Below are 20393 nucleotides of genomic sequence, written 5' to 3'. Positions count from 1 at the left end.
TCTTGTATTGAATGAATCTGTGTTAAATGGTAAAATTATTGAAATGAAGTATATTGGATAGTGTATTGAACTGAGATATAAAAAGTTGTACTACTGTAAATTGAATGGTATATGTTGAATTTTATAGTTATTTATATAATGGCGCTAGGTTAATTGTAATACTTCATGTATATCACTTGAACAGAAATTGCGTTGAACTGTACAAAATGTATAATCATTCAATGCGAGGATCTATATCAAGTTACATGTACGTATGGAATGGAGTTGAGTTGAACTGTACAACTGTGCATGTTGCTGAATTTTCATATTTTTTTGTCTGAATTCGATGACTTTAAACACGTGACAAACTTAAGACATACGTAATATAGCAGATACTTCCTCCTACATCATCCTATAACAAAATGTAGTTAGTCATGAATGCTAGACATTTGGTGATTAAAACGTAATGAACTAAACATATTTCATTGAGGTAATTACGTAGGCAAACATAAGGCTGAGTGATTAAATATGTCAACATGAGGTTTGAGTAATTAGGTAGGTCAACATAACGCTGAGAAATTGGGTAGGCCAACATAAGGCTGAGTAATTAGGTAGACCTACATAAGACTGAGTAATTAGGTAGACCAACATAAGGCTGAGTAATTAGGTAGGTCAATATAAGGCTGAGTAATTAGGTAGACCAACATAAGACTGAGTAATTAGGTAGGCCAACATAAGGCTGAGTAATTAGGTAGACCAACATAAGGCTGAGTAAATAGGTAGGTCAACATAAGGCTGAGTAATTAGGTAGACCAACATAAGGCTGAGTAATTAGGTAGACCAACATAAGGCTGAGTAAATAGGTAGGTCAACATAAGGCTGAGTAAATAGGTAGGTCAACATAAGGCTGAGTAATTAGGTAGGCCAACATAAGGCTGAGTAATTAGGTAGACCAACATAAGGCTGAGTAATTAGGTAGACCAACATAAGGCTGAGTAATTAGGTAGGCCAACATAAGGCTGAGTAATTAGGTAGACCAACATAAGGCTGAGTAAATAGGTAGGCCAACATAAGGCTGAGTAATTAGGTAGGCCAACATAAGGCTGAGTAAATAGGTAGGCCAACATAAGGCTGAGTAATTAGGTAGGCCAACATAAGGCTGAGTAGTTAGGTAGGCGAACATAAGGCTGAGTAATTAGGTAGGCCAACATAAGGCTGAGTAATTAGGTAGACCAACATAAGGCTGAGTAATTAGGTAGGCCAACATAAGGCTGAGTAATTAGGTAGACCAACATAAGGCTGAGTAATTAGGTAGGCCAACATAAGGCTGAGTAATTAGGTAGACCAACATAAGGCTGAGTAATTAGGTAGGCCAACATAAGGCTGAGTAATTAGGTAGACCAACATAAAACTGAGTAATTAGGTAGGCCAACATAAGGCTGAGTAATTAGGTAGGCCAACATACGGCTGAGTAATTGGGTAGGCCAACATAACGCGAGTAATTAGGTAGGTCCAGATAAGGCTGAGTAGTTAGGTAGACCAACATACGGCTGAGTAATTAGGTAGACCAACATAAGGCTGAGTAATTAGGTAGACCAACATACGGCTGAGTAATTGGGTAGGCCAACATAACGCGAGTAATTAGGTAGGTCCAGATAAGGCTGAGTAGTTAGGTAGGTCAACTTAAGACTGAGTAATTAGGTCAACAAAACGCTGAGCAACTAGATACAGATATGTCAGAGTATCCGACTAAGGGCTGGGTATCCCTAGTTACAGATAACCATGTACGTCAGAGTATCCGATTAAGGGTTGGGTATCCCTAGCTACAGATACCCATGCACCTCAGAGTATCCGACCAAGGACTGGGTATCTGTAGTTACAGATATTCATGTACGTCAGAGTATCCGACTAAGGGCTGGGTATCCCTAGCTACAGATAACCATATATGTCAGAGTAACCGACTAAGGGCTATGTATCCCTAACTACACACTACCATGTACGCCAGAGTATCCGACTAAGGGCTGGGTATCCCTACCTACAGGCTACCATGTATGTCAGAGTATCCGACTAAGGGCTGGGTATCCCTAGCTACAGATAACCATATATGTCAGAGTAACCGACTAAGGGCTATGTATCCCTAACTACACACTACCATGTACGTCAGAGTATCCGACTAAGGGCTGGGTATCCCTACCTACAGACTACCATGTATGTCAGAGTATCCGACTAAGGGCTGGGTATCCCTAACTACAGATAACCATGTATGTCAGAGTATCCGACTAAGGGCTGGTTATCCCTACCTACAGACTACCATGTACGTCAGAGAATCCGACTAAGGGCTGGGTATCCCTAGCTACACACTACCATGTACGTTAGAGTATCCGACTAAGGGCTGAGTATCTCTAGCTACACACTACCATATATGTCAGAGTAACCGACTAAGGGCTGAGTATCTCTAGCTACACGCTACCATGTACGTCAGAGTATCCGACTAAGGGCTGAGTATCTCTAGCTACACGCTACCATGTACGTCAGAGTATCCGACTAAGGGCTGAGTATCTCTAGCTACACACTACCATGTATGTCAGAGTATCCGACTAAGGGCTGAGTATCTCTAGCTACACACTACCATATATGTCAGAGTAACCGACTAAGGGCTGAGTATCTCTAGCTACACGCTACCAAGTACGTCAGAGTATCCGACTATAAGGGCTGAGTATCTCTAGCTACACACTACCATGTACGTCAGAATAAAGGAACAAGACCAACAATCTACAACACAGGCTCAAAAATCAGAAAACAACACCCGTTAGACAATCCGATGATGTGCATAATACGTCAAACTTAAGTATAAGAGAAGCAAAAGTCTGACATAGAACCAAGCTCCAATCAAAGATATTGCCAGCCACAAAGTCAAAATCTTGGAACAAGTTTATTTGCATTTTTATGTATGAATACAAAAGTAAAGTATCATCTCCCTTCTCGGCTAAGAAAATGCAGGAGAATGAAATATACAAAGCTCATACAGCAAAGCGTACAAAATAATTGCAAAACTACACACCAAAAAATCTTGAGAATACCTGTGTGAAAAGCGGATTAAATAATCATATGCAATAGATTACTATTCAGAAAAACAAAACAAAAATCACATAAAACAACAACAACAAACAAACAAAACTATTCAGCCATGCAAGCTGAAGCAAGACGTTGTTTGAAACAAGAGGTCCATGGGCCTTGAAGGTCATCTGACATCGACAGACAGTACATTGCACAGTTGTATTAACATGCTCGTTAGCAGTATAGGGCTGTGGTATGTAAAATATACTATCCCAAAGTAGACTATAGCTTACTTACAATCAGTACCAATTGTTTTCCCCTTGCAACACTACCTGTGTCCAATGTTAAAATAAGATATGTTTGGATGACACATGGCACTAGTAGAACTCAGGGCGGACACGGGGCCCATCTTGGGTTTCGGAACAACTAAAAAAATAACAACACTCGACCAAGACCATCTCAGCATAATTTCAGAATGTTAGAGCTGAATCCCACTTGTGAAACTTGAGAAGAATCTTTACATAGGCGTTTTCCATGAAAAGCATGATTGTGTTCTTGACATTCCTGCCACTCTGTCGCCTCAATGGCACCAGTGGAACTCGAAAAGAAGTTTAGAACGTGTTTTTCAAGATGGCGGTCAAGGCGGCCATCTTAGCTTTCGGAACGACCCGAAAAATAACGACACTTGGTCAGGACCATCTCAGATCATTTAAGTTAAGTTAGAGCTGTCTTCCTCAGGTGGAACTTGAGAAGAAGTTTGAAATAGGAAAACCATAATTGCGCAATCATGTTACAAGATGGCCGCCGTGGATACCGCATGGCCTACTTCGAACGTCTACTACGATGACTATAATCTTACTACACTTTGTATTGTAGAAGCAAACTCACTTTGATTACATATAATGCGCATGTGTAGCAAAACAAGAAGTTACAATACGCATGACTAGTCGACTTGGCTCAACCACTTAGTCCGACTATAGCAACTAGCATTTGTTTGAGCATGCGCCACTATTTTGAAGCACGTCAGTGATTGTTCTTTTTTTCTCTACACAAATGTAATCACATTAGACGGAATAGCCTAACAATAGTAAATAGCTATATAGTTGACGCCTAAAGTATGCCTGTCTTTTGAGGACAAATAGAAAACATCATTATACCTTTCCTTATTTTACACTATATAAAAGGTAGACAATAGAAATGTTATTTGAAACACATCCTCCAAAAATGCTATTTAGTCGAAAGTGCTATTTACCCGGAATGAGCTCATTCATATTTTCGCGGATTTTTTTGCTTTGTTCAGTCTGATTGGACAATGCATTTATCATATATCTTCGGATCTTCTCTACTGCCATCTCTTGTATAAGGATAAAGTCCGAAAACTCTTTTGAAAACGTAAGCGTTTACTAAAATCGTTCGAGTGAATGCTACAGGAACATCATTTACAAGATTATATAATCTGGATGAAGAAGCGTTGGAGAGGATTGTTTCTGAAAGACAACGAGAACGCTAACACACAAGTATTTTTTTTTTTTTTTTTTCATGTTGATTTTAAATTTACATTAAAATTTGATCATTGAAACAGACTTTGATTTTATAACTAGTCTTGAACAAAATGGAATAATTTAAATGTGGGTATAATAAAACAGTTACTGTATGGGTATTGTCCCCCTTGACACTAACTATTTCCCGAGGCCTCTGGAAATAGTTAATGTCTCGGGGGACAATAAAAGTGCTATTTCCCTCACACCCATACAATAACTGTATACTGTGTTGGCTCCTCTTCCTTATGATTCCTACCAATGGTCGGCTCTATGGTATCAGTGAGTTTGAAAAGTGTTTTTCAAAGTGGTGACCATCTTGGATTTCGGATCGACTCAAAAAATAACAACACTTGGTCAGGACCATCTCAGGATTATTTCAGGCAAGTCCCTATTGGTAGAACTTGAGAAGAAGTTTGAAAGAAAAAAGTTTAAGGACAGCGCACGATGACTATAGGTCATCCTGACCCAAATCACATAACCTAAAAATCAAAACTGAACAAATTAAAAAGGCTATTCCTTCGTTTGAGTAAAGTCTAGGTCGTCAAAATTTAACTCATTGGAAAATATGTATTTTTCTGAGTAGTAAAAGTTATAATCTTTACATTAATAAGGCATTTTCACTTTTTTAGATAAACCAAAGTTCCTTGAAAATAAAGTCCTGAAAATTCTTAATTCGACCCGAATTATATCTAATTACCGCAAAGACATACGGTATTTGTATACAATACGCCCTTTTCCCTGTTAATTGCATTGCAGGTAGGCACTGGCAAAAATTAAACGCCCATATAATCATCGTTTAAACATACTGTAGATTTATAGTGCATGTTTCTGACGTTTGAACGAAGGAACGACCCTTTAAGAACATCAAAAACATTTATTTATCTTGCAACTGCTATCGCATTGTCGGAATACACCCACCGTATATATATTTTTGCTGTATACGGCAGTGACGGAAAACAGCTGTAATTTGGAATCTTAGCACGTGCGTCAGTTCGACTGACCTAATTCAAAGTGAAACAACGTTTAAAAGGCGAACATATTTCTGTCATTTTTGACACCGTTTCACTTCAAAATGATTATTTTTGATGATTTTGTTTTTATTGTTGCATGATAGATAGAATATATGGTCAGTGTCTTAAAATATAAGCTGTATTTTTGGCTCGGTAAAACAAACATATCCCTGAACCCAGGCGGACGGGCCCTTATACATTAAATAACACGCTTACGTTTATAGTCACCTTGGGATAATTACGGACAAAGATGCCAACATCAGTGTCCGGTTTGGACAAAGGCGAGTTTTAGATAAAAGACCCGACATCGTTCGCTAAACAGATTTGAATTAGGGGTTCGAGCTATAAAATCTGTGGCATGGAAGCTATTCTTTGTTCCATTTCCAAGGACACTAATTAGAGCGACTTATAAAATCTTTCATGACAAGAACTGGATAATATGCTGTGTTTTATAAGATTATGTATGTAAACCAGTTTTACAGTCTTGCAACCCTGTCCTGAACTTATAAAAATATTTACAATTTCTGAATTACAAGTTATCAAATATAAAATAAAACACAGTTTTTCACTATGAAATTAACATACTTGAATGTAAATGAAGGAAATGGCTAAGTATAAGACAAAAAATCAGTAAACTTGTGAAATAATTGATTGTGGTTCGATTGATAGTCGCTGGCGGCGATTAATTTTTGCATTTCGGGTCGAAGTGATATTTCAAAAACTTTTATTTTAAGAACTGTGGGTTATCTTCGGGTTTTGAGTGTTGTATTACTGTAAGGAATAAACCATTCCATTGGGCCTGTTTCTTAACCGGTTTCATACCACATTAGTATATCCACAGCCATAACATGAAGTATTCGGATATACTTTTTTGTCATCATAAAATGTATCCCCTTATAGTATTTGTAACCCTCTTGACATGATTAAAATATATATGTACAACTCACACAGCCAGAAAGTCTTTTCAACATATATACCAAGGATATTGATTGGTTTCCCGTTGAATATGACATATTTCTCGGGGATGGCAGAATATCGATACTTTCACGAATGCGAAGCACGAATAAATATTTCGTCATACGAGTGAAATATATATTATATCAGAGACGTACATACCATGACATACATGTCTCATTATATTCATCGGGGAACCTTTCAATTACATCTTTATTGCATTTTGACGCTAAAAGACATCATGAATAAAAAAAACATCGGAAAGTTGATAGTATCAAAAAGTGCGGTAATCAAGTTGATTTTTTTTAATCAAACATATTTTATTTGTTAAAGCACAAATGGGATTAGAAACAAGTATAAATCTTACAATCCGTCTATTCCCGTATTACATAAATGATGAAATGAATATATATGACCGAAAATAATAAAGACAATTGATGATGATGTGAACATGTCAAAAATAGCTATAAGATAAAATTTACCATATACATATGTCATATTATGAGGAAACACATAATACATGTTTCTGGTCTATCATATCAGAGACATATATACGTGTATGCACGTATTGTCAAGTAGTAATAACGACAGTACAGACAAGTAAATTATCGAATTTTCGAGGCTATCTGCCCCTTTCTCAAGACACAGGTAAATTACATACGATCACATTTAGACATAGAACATGGAACAATAGAAATTATCTATTTCTAGTAATACGCATCCAACAAGATTACGACTGTATGACAGGGAGGTGGTGTGCAACCTTAAATTACCTCCCTTTGGTTGTTTTCAATTCTTCATGCGCAAGTGGTGGAAACGACTGGCGGTAAGTTTGTGATCATAAACATACTACATTGTATATCTATGTGCTTTATCGTTATTGCAAGATTCATGTAAATATTAATGTCCAGGAAATGCCGTTCGCATGTTGCTTCATATTGGATAATAAATTCCATTGAAAAACATATTCCCCATAGTTAAGCCACAGGGGCATGTCTAGTTTTATATTACAAAAAATAGTCGGAAATACCTATGTCAATATATATAGGTATTTCCGACTATTTTTTGTAATATAAAACTAGACATGCCCCTGTGGTTAAGCTATACGCCAGCATAAACTAGCCTAGGCCTATTCAACACTACAGGCCTACCACATATAAAAACGAGCATATAATTGTTATATTTATCTCAATTAGTTGATATCAATAATGACTGGTGTTGATTAGTATTTGACAAAATGCAAATTTTGAGACATTTTCCTACCGCAACGTTGACTCACCGGGCGACGAGCTTGGCAACACTCGTGCACATGTAACCGGGTAACTGCGATAACGCAGCGCGCGCCAGCCTATGACAAATTCAAGTTGGCGGCGAAGGCATTGCCACTTCACATGATTAAAGAGGTCTAACTCTTAATGCAATTAGTCTTTTCTAATTAAATTTTCCATATGACGTCGTCTGGAATGTCATGACGTCATACTGACGTCTGCTGCGGTATTCGACGTAAACAACACAGCTGTCAAAATGGGAAGGAAGTCGGCGGAAAAAGCAGAAGGTATTAAGGAAATCGTTGTAGAACTGAAATCAACCGGACACAAGACATCAGAATTAGTGAGATTATTGGGAATACCGGAATCTACAATTCGATCCATCTGGAAAAGGTATTTAGAAAGATCAAACGTGGAAAATAAGCAACGAAGCGGTCGTCCCGGTAAGTTGTCCCGACGGGACCAGACATGGTTACTACGACATACTAAAACTAACAGGAAAAGTTTTAAATGACATAACAACTGATTTAAACCAAAGGTTACATCCAGGCAAACGAGTTAATTCACGAACTGTTCAAAGATTTTTACATAAACATGATATGAAGCGCCGAGTAGTCCGTAAGAAAATGGTGGTATCCGAGGTCAACAGAAAAAAACGTTTATCATGGTGTTTAGAAAAAAGACGGCTATCTGTTGATCAGTATTGGAACATTGTGATATTTTCAGATGAGTCACAAGTAGTTATTGGAGATAATTATCATGTATATGTTTGGAGAACAGCAAACAAATCATATCTTTCACAATGCATGTGCCCTCCCAGGCAGCGACGTGTATTAGTTATTTAATACGATTTAATACGATAAATAATGGACGTAGGCTGTAAGCCTCTATGTCCATATCAATTGATATTACAATGTTTACAATGTGATATACATCTGGTGTGCAATGAGTTAATTTGTCCTTTTTCATATATATACACAAGTTATTTGTTGGTATTATCCCAGTGATTGTCCAGTGCAATTTCAAACTGTTTAACCTCCTCGGCATCTATAACATGTTGTGGCAAATTGTTCCAAACATCTACTACCCTGAAGCTGAAAAAGTTTTTTCTTATGTCTAGGTTACATCGTTTTTTGAATATTTTGTGCGAGTGTCCCCTTGTCCTGCTGGTGGTGTCCATTTGGAACATATTTGTTGTGACTCGCTCGTCATAATTATGACGTTATGTCGTTATGATATGGGGATGCATCACATATCACGGTGTTGGAACTTTATGCAATTTCGCCGATGGAACTTACAGGACAATGCTCCCGTCCACCGGGCTCATATAACTAATCAATAATATCCCTGGCATCACATGGCCTGCACAGTCTCCGGACATGAATATCATTGAAAATTTATGGTTGAGGATCAAAAGGACTCTGCAAAATCAGGCCCGGAACATCAACACAGCTGATGAGCTTTTTGCAGCCATTTCGGACATTTGGGTTTCATTTACCTTGCAGTACATTAGATCACTGTATAATTCCATACCCCGACGTCTGCTGGCAGTCATTAAGTCCAAGGGTCACCTCACCAAATATTAGGTAAGTCACTAAGTGTGTTGATATCTATGTCACATTACAACATTTTTATTTCCGGTCCGAGACGCCCCCGCTCAATACGTCCGCCATCTTGGAAAATCGCGAATACTAAGTTTGGCACGGCGCTGTACGTACAGCAGCTCTGGACGACGGGCGGACAATTTCTGACAGATAGTCGTCGTCGTTCTAGTAATCGGGTCGTCTGTGTCAAGACACACCGGGAATGGTAGCTCGAGTTTCCTCTGGCCCTGAAACCATGTCTAGTTAGTTTCCTCTGGCCCCGATACCATGTCTAGTTAGTTTCCTCTGGCCCTGATACCATGTCTAGTTAGTTTCCTCTGGCCCTGAAACCATGTCTAGTTAGTTTCCTCTGGCCCTGATACCATGTCTAGTTAGTTTCCTCTGGCCCTGATATCATGTCTAGTTAGTTTCCTCTGGCCCTGATACCATGCCTCTGATATCGTTTTCATATTTCCATCTTTCCACTATGTGGGCTCTATGGACGGGGGCATTGTCAATGTCATCTTAAAATGTACATCTTTGGTCAGCAAAATGATGGGCTAAAATTAAACTTGCCATGAATGTTCATCTAATATGTCAATATATTTTCAAGCATATATTTCCTTGTACGCGATACAAAGTTTCAGGTCCAAGCCAACTGATGCACCCCCACACCATTTAACAGAAATCGTCCGTCCCCTTCCGACACTCATGCACTCAAGAGGGTACGCTTCAGGACCCAGTTTCACTAAAGGTCGTTGGTCTACACGTAGACGTTGACGTATCCTACGTCTATAATGAGTTTCACTAAAAGTCTTAACTCCGCAAAGCCTAAAGTTACACTTAAATCTAGACGTAAGTCTACGTCTGTTCTTGAGTACACTTAAAATTAAACGTAAGTGAAACAAAACAAATTCTCACAGCAGATGATTTGAACAACGGATGTTACATTACACAACATAATTTATATTAACCGGATGACGGGTCATATTCACGGAGAACAAAATATGTTATATTCTATGTGTTTCTGTAAGGATAGTTCAGAAAGTAAGCTGTGATCCAGTTCATTTCCGTTTTCATACAGGACTAATAATTTTGTTAGTTACCTGGTCCGAAGGACCAAGGTGAGCTTATGCCATATACCATGGCATCTGTCGTCCGTCGTCTCTGTCGTCCGTCTGTCCGTCAACCATTGACTTCTTCTTCCTAATTAACCACCAACAGGAATTTGACCAAATTTCGTCAAAAGCATCCCTATGGGGTGGGGACTCAAAATTGGACAAATGGTGGAGCTGACCCCCCCCCCCCCCCGGGGTCTAAGGGGCAGGGTCAAAAGTAGTCAACTTGGCTAAATGTTATAAACAACTTCTTTGAAACCAAGCAATGGATATTGCTCATACTGTGAGCATCCCTTTGGGGATCTGGATTCAAAATTGTACATATGACAGGGCTGACCCCCATGGGGGCTGAGGGGTGGGGCAAAACAGGGTGAATTTGACTGAATTGATATAAACAACTTCTGCTATGAAACTAAGGAATGGATATCGCTCATATTTTCTTGCATTTGGTAATTTGGTAATTATAATTTGTTTGTCAGAACGCTGCTGCTTTATAGTTGACCAATGAAGAGGCCATTGTGTAGATACTTTTATAATTGGACTTTAATCCAGCATTTATTATAATTTCATTTAGGGCATATGCGGTCAAAATGGCCATAGAAATTGACAAGCCCTTAAACAATTTTGTTTTAATGCGCAACATTAGGGCTTGTCGTTATAATTCTCATACATACATGTCCTATATAGCTACATGTACCTACAGGGGAGGTAAATCACTAAATGAGTAAAGAAGCAACGAAAAGCCCTTGTGCATTAAAACAAATTTGTTTAAGGGCTTGTGCAATAGTGCAGCGTTCGTCGTCCGTCCGTCTTTAGTCCGTCCGTCAACATTTGCTTCAAATCGCTACTAGTCAAAAAGTTCTTATTGGATATTGACCAAATTTGGTCAGAAACATCCTTGGTGGAAGTTGTTAAGATTTTGCATAAATGGTGACTCTGACCCCCAAGGGGCCAAAGAGGTGGGGCCCAATAGGGGAAATAGAGGTAATTCCTTTAAATCGCTACTAGTCATAAAGTTATGAATGGATTTGAGCCCAATTTGGTCAGAAACATCCTTGGGGGAAGGGGAACAGATTTTGCATAAATGGTGATCGACTTTGAACCAAAGGGGCCAAAGGGACAGGTCAAATAGGAGAAATAGAGGTATAATTCCTTTAAATTACTACTAGTCATAAACTTATGAATGGATTTGAACCATCTTTGGTCGGAAACATCCTTTGGAAAAGTGAAACTGATTTTGCATTAATGATGACTGATCCCCAAAGGGCCAAAGGGGCGGGGTCAAATAGGGGAAATAGAGGTAATTCCTTTAAGTCGCTATTGCTAATAAAGTTATGAATGGATTTGAAATTAATTAAGTCAGAAACATACTTGGGAAAATGGGAACAGATTTTGCATAAATGGTGACTCTGTCTGATCCCCAAGGGGCCAAAGGGGCGGGGTCAAATAGAGGTAATTCCTTTAAATCACTACTAGTTATTAAGTTATGAATGGATTTGAACCCAATTTGGTTAGAAACATCCTTTGGGAAAGTGAAACAGATTTTGCATTAATGATGATTTTGACCCCCAATGGGTCAAAGGGAGCCCAATAGGCTAAATAGAGGTAATTCAATTCCTTTAAATCGGTACTAGTCATAAAGTTATGAATGCATGTTGTAAAAACAATCCTTGAGGTCTTTCAGACCCTTAGAGAGTCTGGACTTCGTTATTTCTTTAAAGCAGTTGGGATCCCCACACTTTAACCATATATAGCATTGTTTGAGATTGACAAATAAAACGAGCATGAACATTATTTTGACATTTGGTTAAATCCAACCAGGTGAGCGATACAGACCCCATAGGCCTCTTGTGTATAATGATATCCATAGTCAGGAGCGTGGTATGAAATTCCTTTCCGATTAAAACACACAATCTGAAATTTACTGAAAATATCGCTGTTGAGATCTTGTCGTGAATGCTATTCATTTAATGTGATGACACAATCTAATTCAGATCCTTATTATCACTCCGTTTCAAAGAGGATCTGACAACATCCAGGTAACCTTTACGATTAACAAATCAAATTACTGCCTTCAGAATCTTAAAGATAAATTTAATATGTGCGAACTATAGCTAGCATGACTAATGTTAACGTGCGTACGCAGATCTGGTACAACCAACATCGCAACTGTAAACGATCTTTAACAGTGCAGTATAACTTTATAACTTTATGTATTTTATTTTCATTATTCTTCAATTAAATCTTATCATTTGATGATATAGAGCAATGCATTTGTATGTACTAAGACAGAGGTATTTGTCCACAAACACATTCAGGACATGTCCCCTCACTGCAGTGTAAACTATACCTTAGCAGAAGCCCCCCCCCCCCCCCCCCCCCCTTGACGAAATTTATTGATATTGTCAATGGTCCAGATAACACCAACATACTCAAATTGCACTGAATCTCGGCCCAACGATGTCGCCTAGTGGGAGGAATATCTTGTGTTTCACCATTGTTACTAAAATTCCAGTTGTTATAGAATATTGTGATTGTTATCAACACAGCAACATGACCTATAAATAGCCCCAGAGAACTAATAGTCCATTCTTGAAAAAAAAAACTTCAGCTTCTTACAATCTAATTAAAATCTGGATGGTCATTCTCACTACATTACATGAACATCTAACAACATCTCATGAGGCGTCACTTTCTGATTTTTGTAAATATCTACGGAATAGTTGAACACCATTCCAGTCGTAAGTTACGTTTAGGTCTACATCTACATGTATACGTTTATGTTCAGTTACGAAGCTTCGTGAAACACACCTTACAGAATCGTAAATAAAGTCGTAACTCGATTTTCATCTACGTTTACATTTACGAGTAGATTTACGACCATTATGGGTCCAGTTGCTGATCTCCACATGTAAACCCGGTTGTTAATCCAATTACCACCTGGGATTCATCACTGAATATAACATTTTTCCATTGTTCATTTACAGTCCATCGACGTGTTTTTAGCTCACCTGAGCCGAAGGTGAGCTTTTACTATGAGGTATCGTCTGGCGTCTGTCGTGCAGCGTGCGTTGTACTGTGTGCATCGTCCGTCGTCCGTTAACTTTTTTAACTAAGAGTGTTGAAATTCGCATTGAATGATTAGTTAGAAGGTCCCGAGTAGATATTTGTATCTATTAAGTGAAAATAAAATTCAAGATGGCTGCCATGATCGCCAGCTTTGAAATTATATTTTCCCTTATAACTCCAATATTATTTGCTTCATAGTAAGAAGACTTTCTAGGGATGCTCTAGTGACATTTCTGAACAAGAAGTGTTGTTTCAAAAATTCATTAAATTTACAAAATGGACACCACAGCAATTATCACCTGATGAGCTATGGAAAAGTACTGAAGTTTTTGTTTGTGGACAAGATAACTAATGACTGGTTCATCTTTTAGAGTTGATTTTCAATAACAAGGTCAAGATAGTGATGATAAAGAGACGAGTTTAATTTGGGGTATGTATAGTGAGTGGCTGATTTTTAATTAATTTAATTGTATGGTTTGTACCTGTCGGTATAAACTGTATACATCTTCAGTGTGAACATTGCTGGTAGGGGTCCCAAATGGGGGAACTGGCAGCTGACTAGCTTGGATGCTAGCAGCACCCACACCAACCTGGAGAAACAAACGCATATAATGTAGACTGTAGTACATAAGTACTAGCTGTTTAGACATTCTGGAATTTTAATTTTTTTTAAAAAGAACCAGGATCAGGTTTAATATGTAAATCAGTTTTCAGAAAGGTAATTTCTGTCTATTGAAGATTTGAGCAAAAGTAATCTTTATTGTTTTGATATTGTATAAAATTATGTATGCTTCTAGATGATGGATATTGTGCAGTAAATATAATAGGTGTCTTTACTTAGTGATATAGTACTCAGTTCTGTAGAACATTTCTTTGTGTAAGATAACCATACATTTGGATTGTGTACTATTTGTTACCAGTTAGTTTTGATGCCAAAACCTGTTCACTTAATCTCTGCATGAAACCATGGTATTGCTGTTGAGGATCACACAGGAAAACAATAAAAATAATTAGATAAAGGGCAGCAGAGGTCTAGGAATGGAGCCCTATCTCCAGAGCTATTACTTAAATAGTAATGAGATCTGTCCAGTTACCCATGCCAGTGTATAGCTTTAAATCACTGATAACTAGCTGTTGACAAATGTTTTTTGGGTATCAAGTGTACTGTGTGTTAATATGGTAAATATCAGAAAACTTCTGATAATTTAAATGAAATTTGGAGAGAGTCTATAGGTTTCTAATTGATTAGTCATATGCATATATAGTATGTAGTGATGATGTGCCAGTGGAAAGCATATCACATTGATACTATTGATGACAAATTCAACCTGTGACCTTATTGTGACTTGTGCAAATGAAAAGTAGGACAATATCTAGGATGAACACCATATGCTCATCCTGGATTTTACAAAATTAGGTCAGTGACCTACTTTTTAAATAATAATGATAGAACAACATCAATCGACATCTAGGATGATAATTGCATGTCTATAGCAAATATTACAAAATTAGGTCACTGTGACCTTTTTCAATAATTATATAGGACAACAGTAATAGACATCTAGGATGAGAGAGGCATGTTGATTGCAAAATTAGGTCATTGTGACCTACTTTTTAAATAATTATACTAAGCCAACAGAAATGGACATCTAGGATGAAAAAGGCATGCCGAAAACAAATATTACAAAATTAGATCACTGTGACCTTCTTTTTCAATAATTATATTAGGGCAGCAGAAATGGACATCTAGGATGAGAAAGACATGTCAAAAGCAAATATTACGAAATGAGGTCACTGTGACCTACTTTTTCAATAATTATAATAGGGCAACAGAAATAGACATCTAGGATGAGAGAGGCATGCTGATTGCAAATATTGCAAAATTAGGTCACTGTGACCTACTTTTTTTAGTAATTATATTAGGTCAACAGAAATGGACATCTAGGATGAGAAAGGCATGCCGATAGCAAATATTGCAAAATTAGGTCACTGTGACCTACTTTTTCAATAATTATATTAAGGAAACGGAAATAGACATCTATGATGAGAAAGGCATGCCGATAGCAAATATTGCGAAATTAGGTCACTGTCCTACTTTTTCAATAATTATGTTAGGGCAACAGAAATGGACATTTAGGATGAGGAAGGCATGCCAATAACAAATATTGCAAAATTAGGTCACTGTGACCTACTTTTTGAATCATAGTGGCTATAATTACATGATCATGTGAGCGTTTAGGCCTATAGGCCTCTTGTCTAAACAGCAGGTCAGTCGCTCCCTTCTGTTTACCTCTTTAATTTTATGACCACGCATTTCTGCACATCACGATGGAAAATCTTATTTTGATGAAGAGTACGTGGAATAATTCTCTTACTCACATCTTATGGAGTATTTCCAATGTTAATTTGAAGGGTAATATCTTTTGAAACTTTTTAACGGCCATTTTTTTTACACCCACTAGAGTTGAAATTTGACACGCGTTGAAAGTGGTTTTTTTTTTCGTCTTCCTGATCGACAATTGTTTTCGGTGCTTCCCCTTGCATTAAAAATCGTTAAAATTGACATGCATGTAGACTAGGGTATTCCTAACAATGTGGCAATTTCACTTACTTGATGTCCTTCGCGTTTTAAATCCACAATGGCTTGTTTTTTTGTCAGGACACAACTCGGCTGACTTATTTATATCTGATGACAGATGTGCGATGACACAGAGATGACAGAAACTGACATTACGGCACGCGTCATTCTTTGACGATGATGCAATTGCAAGTGTTCTTCAATTGCGAATGATCCCAAAATGCAACAGCGATAGTGCCACAGTGAACGACATCGCAACCGTTTCTGCGAATACTTTTGGCACAGTGCTGTACTTTGTATTTGTAATCTATACAACATTTGCAATTTTAATACAGCTATCCTCTAAAGGATCAGTTAACTATTTTTTTCTATGTTTTTCAGACCTGCGAATACCATGGTAACCACTTCAAAAAAAACCCTTAAAAATTGCAAAATATCATTGATATTTGACCCAAAATGACACAATTCTCTATAAATTTTTTGTCTGAAACATATTTGAAATCAAATATCACTATACAAAAGACAAATTAATCTTGTTTTGCTATAGGTTGTACATTAAGTTTTACCGCACTCTTACCCGATTGTAATCAAGGCACCATTTTTAGCTCACCTGACTAGAAGGTATATTTAAAACAGTCATCCTGGCAACAGTTGTAGTTAAGAAAGATGATTTTGTTCACAGATATGGCTGAATGAGTCGTTATTGTCACTCTTGTTAGCCAAATTTGTTTTAAATACCATTCAAAATAATTCTAACTTCTTGTTTTGGATTTCTTTGGGTCAAAACTCCAAATTACAATTTAATGAACCAATTGCGGCAATTGTATAAGTACATGTATCATTCATTAATTCTTTTTTGATGATATTTTACGCTAGGAAATGACATATGAGAGTACTTTTAAAGTCTCCTGTTAAAAAGTGAATAAATGAAGGTTTATTTTTTGGTTTCAGGTGCGAGATAAAACCTGCTCCCCTCATAACAGGAAAAGCCAAACAGGTGTGATGTCTGTGGAAAAGCCTTTCAATCAGACATCTCGACTACAGAGTGACGTCAGGACTCGTTCAGGAGTGAAGCCTTATCAATGTGATATCTGTGACAAGGGGTTCTCTTGGACAAGTGACTTAAAAAAACACCTCAGGGACACATACAGGACCGAAGCCTTACAAATGTGACACCTGTTGTAAGGCGTTCAGTCATTCAGGAGGCCTAAAGACACACATCAGAACACATACTGGAGAGAAGCCATGCAAATGTGACATCTGTTGTAAGGCGTTCAGTGAATCAGGAAGCCTACAGACACACATCAGGACACATACAGGACAGAAGCCATACAAATGTGATATCTGTCAGAAGGCCTTTCCTAAGTCAAGTATACTACAAAGACACCTCAGGACACATACTGGAGAGAAGCCATGCAAATGTGATATCTGTGACAAGGCGTTCTCTCGTACAAGTGACTTAAAAATACACCGCAGGGCACATACGAGAGAGACGCCTTACAAATGTGACATCTGTCGTAAGGTGTTCAGTGAAGCAGGAAGCCTACGGAGACACATGAGAACACATACTGGAGAGCAGCCATATAAATGTGACACCTGTTGTAAGGCGTTCAGTCATTCAGGAAGCCTAAAGACACACATCAGGACACATACAGGACAGAAGCCATACAAATGTGATATCTGTCAGAAGGCCTTTCCTAAGTTAAGTTTACTACAAAGACACCTCAGGAAACATACTGGAGAGAAGCCTTACAAATGTGATATCTGTGGTAAGGCATTCTGTCAGTTAGGTACCCTACGAAGACACCTCAGGACACATTCTGGAGAGAAGCCATACAAATGTGATATCTGTCCTAAGGCGTTCAGACAAGCATTTAATCTACGGACACACCTCAGGACACATACTGGAGAGAAGCCATATAAATGTGATATCTGTCCTGAGGCATTCAGTCAAGCAGATAACCTACGGGCGCACATCAGAACACATACTGGAGAGAAGCCATACAAATGTGATATCTGTTGTAAGGCATTCTGTCAGTTAGGAAACCTACGGTCACACCTCAGAACACATACTGGAGAGAAGCCATACAAATGTGAGATCTGTCATAAGGCGTTCAGCCGTGCATTTGGTCTACAGACGCACCTCAGGACACATACTGGAGATCTAGAGAAGCCATACAAATGTGATATATGTTGTAAGGCGTTCAGTCATGCAGTTAGTCTACGGACACACACCAGGACACATACTGGAGAGAAGCCTTTCGAATGTGACATCTGTCCTAAGGCGTTCAGTCAAGCAGGAAACTTACGGTCACACCTCAGGACACATACTGGAGAGAAGCCATACAAATGTGATATCTGTTGTAAGGCGTTCAGTCGTTCATTTAGTCTACAGATACACCTCAGGATACATACTGGAGAGAAGCCATACAAATGTGATATCTGTTGTAAGGCGTTCAGTCATGCAGTTAGTCTACGGACACACCTCAGGACACATACTGGAGAGAAGCCATACAAATGTGATATCTGTTGTAAGGCGTTCAGTCATGCAGTTAGTCTACGGACACACCTCAGGACACATACTGGAGAGAAGCCATACAAATGTGATATCTGTTGTAAGGCGTTCAGTCGTTCATTTAGTCTACAGATACACCTCAGGATACATACTGGAGAGAAGCCACACAAATGTGATTGTGAATTTTGTCCAGCATGTTTCCTTAAGACAAACCTCAAGAGACATACAGGCGGGGAATTAAACCAAACATAATAACATTTGTCTGTGGTAGGATATAGATTACATATAGGGACACCTCAGAAAAATACAGGGAAACTAGTTCTGTTTTGAAGGTTGGTCTGACAAACTCTGTGCCAATTGGGATGGCTAACAAATTTCCGTAATCTGTTTTCTTGAATTAGTTTAATTTGGTAAGAATCAGACTTACGTGAACAGGACGTAATTTGGTATAAATTGGTGTCGTCTGCCTTGGGCCAGAGGTTAGGACGAAGTAGAATAGTGGACATTTTAGCCCACCATGATCATTTGATGGTGGACTTTCAAATCGCCCTGTGTCCGTGGTCCGTCAACTGTTCAGATGTCCGTCCGTCCTCCCTCTGTAACAATTCTTGTTATCGCTATTTCTCAGAAAGTACTGATGAAGGGATCTTTTTCATATTTCATAGGTTTCCCTCATCAGTGCCTAGTTATGCATATTGCATTTTGAGACCAATCGAAAAACAACATGGCTGACAGGCAGCCATCTTGGATTTTGACAATTGAAGTTTGTTATCGCTATTTCCCAGAAAGTACTGAAGGGATCTTCCTCAAATTTCATATGTAGGTTCCCCTTGGTCCCTCATATTTATCTATAATTAATTACGTTGTATAACCATTGGATAAAACAACAACAGATTTATACTATCTACAGTATATTTCTAATGTACATAAGTCTAGGATGAAGCTAACTGCCACTTTGTTATTATGATTAGATATCATTTGATAAATCAAAAGTTAAAAATAAAATCAACTACTGTATACCACTACGATGTTTTCAAATTATTGTTTTAATATCTCAAAAGAAATCATATCAATATTTACGTTTCAGAATTACAAAGATGATTGATGTAATAGAATAAAAGTTCTTCATGGATATGTTCAATCCCATAACAGGTCTCACACAACTACTTTAGCCAATCAGCTGGTGTTTCTCCTGAACCAAAACCCTAAAGAAAATTTGTTTTATGTTTTTAGCTATTTCCTGAATAAATAACATATGAAAGGGGTACTTTCTACATATGCATATATACGAGAAAAGAGTGCGGTCTTGAGATTTTGAAAATCAAAAATATATGATCCTGGTATAAGAAGAAAGACATAGGTTTCCGGGTGTGAAAAGGCGGGAATTCCCCAGATGAGGGCTCCCCAGTCCACAAAATCGTTCTTTTTTCAACATGATGTACCTGTACTTTTTGACTTTTTGTAATTAAGACTTCTAGAAACGGAGAGTGCCCTTATCTTATTTACACACATAGTAAAAGTTTTACGGTTTTGTGCAAAAGTGATATCATGATTACCTCAGAGAAGAGTGTCTATGTCAGTTAGGAGGATCTCTGGAAGATTTACGTGTGATTTCCTACCAGGAGATTGCTCACAATTGAGTACTATTAACACATGCAGAAAAAGTGATGTACATTTTCGACATCTCAATAAAGGATGATCTCTAAGGTTTACTCTATCAA

General features: G+C 38.0%; 1 pseudogene; it reads left to right on the top strand.

Annotated features, from left to right (window-relative positions):
• Nucleotides 1-7334: 7334 nt before the first annotated feature.
• On the top strand, nt 7335-20073 carry LOC117330725 (annotated as a pseudogene).
• The last annotated feature ends 320 nt before the right edge of the window (nt 20074-20393 follow it).

Source organism: Pecten maximus, chromosome 7, assembly GCF_902652985.1.
Source record: "Pecten maximus chromosome 7, xPecMax1.1, whole genome shotgun sequence".
Taxonomy (NCBI): domain Eukaryota; kingdom Metazoa; phylum Mollusca; class Bivalvia; order Pectinida; family Pectinidae; genus Pecten; species Pecten maximus.
Note: the sequence above shows the minus strand (reverse complement) of the source record. Positions and strands in the feature narration are given on the sequence as shown.